General features: G+C 55.8%; 1 long non-coding RNA gene across 1 annotated transcript; it reads left to right on the forward strand.

The window, feature by feature from the left end:
• Positions 1 to 614: 614 nt before the first annotated feature.
• On the forward strand, positions 615 to 2989 carry LOC139183018 (uncharacterized). The gene is made up of 3 exons (XR_011566497.1): positions 615 to 1151; positions 1716 to 2252; positions 2554 to 2989. It is a non-coding gene; the product is annotated as an uncharacterized lncRNA (long non-coding RNA).
• The last annotated feature ends 336 nt before the right edge of the window (positions 2990 to 3325 follow it).

Here is a 3325-nt window from a genome sequence, read left to right on the forward strand (position 1 = left end):
CTGCAGCCCCCTCGTAGCTGGAAGGGGGTCTTCCTCTACCCCCAGACCAGGATGAGCCCCCCAGGGAACACTTCCCCTATGCCCAGCGCTGCTCCTCACACACAGGAGGTCTGGTTCAGAAACTCTTTCTTCCTTAGTGATTATCCATTTCTTTCTTATAAGAAATTGAATTTGGAGCAATTATTTCTATTTCTAGTTGTTTCTAATTACAGTTCCCTATCTGGAAATCAATGTATAGCTTCTGTGCTTTGCACTGGGCTCTGAATCCAGCCCACGCTGGGCCTGAATTTCCATTTGGCACTAAATGAAACTAATCAAGGGTGAGGACGACCAGTGTGAGTGTGTGTGTGTGTGCATGCACGTGCACAGTGCCTGCAGACAAGTGTGTGTGTGTGCGCAATGCCTACAGACAAGAATGTGTATGTGTGCATTGCCTGCAGACAAGAGTGTGTGTGTGTGCGTGCACATGTGTGCAATGCCTGCAGATGTGTGTGTGTGTGCGCAGTGCCTGCAGACAAGTGTGTGTGTGTGCACAGTGCCTACAGACAAGAATGTGTGTGTGCGATGCCTGCAGACAAGAGTGTGTGTGTGTGTGCACGCACAATGCCATCAGGTAGGCGTGTGCCATGCGCCATGTATGTGTGTGTGCACAATGCCTGCAGACAAGAGTGTGTGTGGTGTGTGCGTGTGCATGGTAAATGTGTGTGCTGAGTGTGTATATGTCATGTGTGTCCGGGGAATTTGACGTGGCTGCATAGTTTTGCTCCCAGGGGTCGTGGCGCAGGTTGCTAAGAAAGTCCACCCTGGGACATTTTGACTTCAGGAGAGCTATTTTATTTTCCAGAATTTATGCTTCTCCATGAAAACCCGGAGGATGTCAGAGCCAGCACCTCTTCCTGTGAGCCGGAGGGAGACCCCTGCGTGGTCAAGAAGACAAGCATTCTGTCTCTGAGCATCTCCACGGACAGCCCAGCCCCGGGCTTGCGGTTACCTCCACCACACTGCCTCTACTTGCTGCCCATCAGCCCTGACGCTCTGGGTCTCACCACCTCGAAGCCAGTAGCAGCGGATCCAATTCGATGATCAGGCTGATGTTATTCTCTGCGCTCTAATGAAGAGCCCATATTATGCAAATATGGGTGATTATGACAGTGAGTTTTTCATTGCAAATTCATTCTCCAAGCCCAAAATAAACTTTCGCCATGCCAGGGGGCTGCTCTAACACACGGAAGATAGGAAAACTCATTTCAGGAAGACTGCGTCCCAGGAAAAAAAAATAATTAAGCTCTTTGGAATTAGTTTGAGGCCTTTCATATTTATCTTTTCTGACTCCTTATTGAAAGTTAGAGGAACCGACCAACACTATTTCGTTTTTTCTAGTAAATTATGGAAAGAAAGAAAGAAACAGTAGCCTCCACGGGATGAAATACCATCAGTATTCAGGCTTCTCTGGAAACAGCAGACCCAAGCACACGCTGACGCCACCTCCTACTTTAACCTGCCCTCGTCCACCAGGCGCAGCTGGACGCCAGGGTGGTCACCCCCCCGCAGTGGGAGAGCAGCCTCCTGAGGGGGCTTCCCCTCCTGGGAAGCACACAGCCTGGGGGAAGACCCCGCTCCACATCCATGACGCACAACCAACTCAGGTTGTCACTCGTGAGACCCCCTGTCAAGTCCATGATCACTCTGGGCATCTTTCCTCCTTTTCTCTGCAGAAGAATGGATGGCGAGGCCGGAGACCAGGAAGCCACTGGCTGTCCTGCCCTGGGCGGACTGGAGGCCCTGGGCCGCGGGTCCAGAGAAGCGGTGGAACCCGGTGGGCGCCCGTGGAATGCTGTGCAGTCGTCCGCTTCCTCCCTGGCACCTTAGCACCACCCACCTGCTGTCCAGCTGTCACCAGATTGTGGAAAGTTCTCCCTTTGGGGACCGGACTTTACCTGGGTTTCGGGAGCACTGTGGCCTCGGGGCCCCAGGTCTGTGCTGAGTCCACCCTTGGAGGCAGTTCTTCATACAGACGCACCTGGAGCCTCTTCAGTCCACCTGCCTGCATGTGGGCTCACCTGGCTCACGGGCCTCTGTGGCCCGGGACCCCTGTCTTCGAAGAGGCAGGAACCCGACCTGGACTGGCCACACCCTCGGGGAGAAAGGAGTTTGTTGATTGGCTGCAGAAACATCCCATGGTCACTGTGGGTCTAAGCCTGAAGGCGGTGCAGAGTGGGGCTCTCACGTGGACCTGCAGTCAGGAGGGCAGGGTGAGCGGCTGGGGAGAAATTCCTCCCTCTGCCCACCCGGCCGCTGCTCAGCGAGGCTCCCAGGGTCTTGACCCGAGTCCAAGGCCATTGCCCTTGGCCTGACCTTGGTGAGTGTAGACTCACCGTGACTCTGGGGGACCCTCGCACCTCCCCCGGCTCTGCAGGTGCCTGACGTCTCTCAGCTTCTCCCCGTGGTGCCCCCAGCTGGTCTCCCCCCATCTCAGCCCACTGCTCAGCTCGCTTCAGGGGGGGCTTTGGGGTGGCTCCTAGATAGCTCATTCTCTCTCCATCTCTCCCGAAGCTTCCTCTAAGGACCAGCAGCCTCACTGGGGTGTCTTAAAGCACCCGTCTCCTCCCACGGGTAAGTTTCTCCTCCGCCTTCTCCTCTGAGCAGCTGGAGTCAGAAGCCAGGCTGACGTGTCATCTGTCTCCTCCTGCTCGTTTTCTGTCAGACCCTGAGATTCAGCTTCTCAACACGTGGTGTCTACCTGCTGCTGCTGTTCTTTCTTCATGCGCCTGGTAGTTAATGAGCACTTTTGATATGCAGATTCAGACATTCTCAAGCTCTGGAGCGTGTTCTGTTTGTGTCTTTGAAGGAGGTTTATGTCCCACTGAAACCAGTGGCCCCACGTGCCACCAGAATGGAATCCACCATCCCCTCCAGGTGCTTCACTGAGCCCGGCCGGGCGCTCAGACTGGGCCCTCCTGCCCTCCAGGACTGGGCTCCCCTGCTCCAGCCCCGGGACCCCTCACCTCTCCCCAGAGACCTCCAGGCCGGCCCGTCCGTCCAGGAGGCCAAGGCCCCAGGCTTCTCTGATCCAGTGGAGCTCATCCACTTCCACAGCTGCCCTGGAACTTCTGGAGCGTCCCAGCCGAAGGGGTGCTCACCTCACCCCCAGCTCCAGCTGCCCTGCTTCCCCTTGTCTTCCCAGCCCAGGTCAGTCCAGTAGCCAATGCAATCTTGTTCTTTGTTCCTCAGATTTTAGCATCGTCCCTCCCGCTGTCTCCCTGACCCCCCATCTTGGACACGGGGCTTTGTCTCCCTGGGCCCAGAGCTCAGTGGAGCTGAGACC

The sequence above is a fragment of the Bos indicus genome, chromosome 5 (genome assembly GCF_029378745.1).
Source record: "Bos indicus isolate NIAB-ARS_2022 breed Sahiwal x Tharparkar chromosome 5, NIAB-ARS_B.indTharparkar_mat_pri_1.0, whole genome shotgun sequence".
Taxonomy (NCBI): Eukaryota; Metazoa; Chordata; class Mammalia; order Artiodactyla; family Bovidae; genus Bos; species Bos indicus.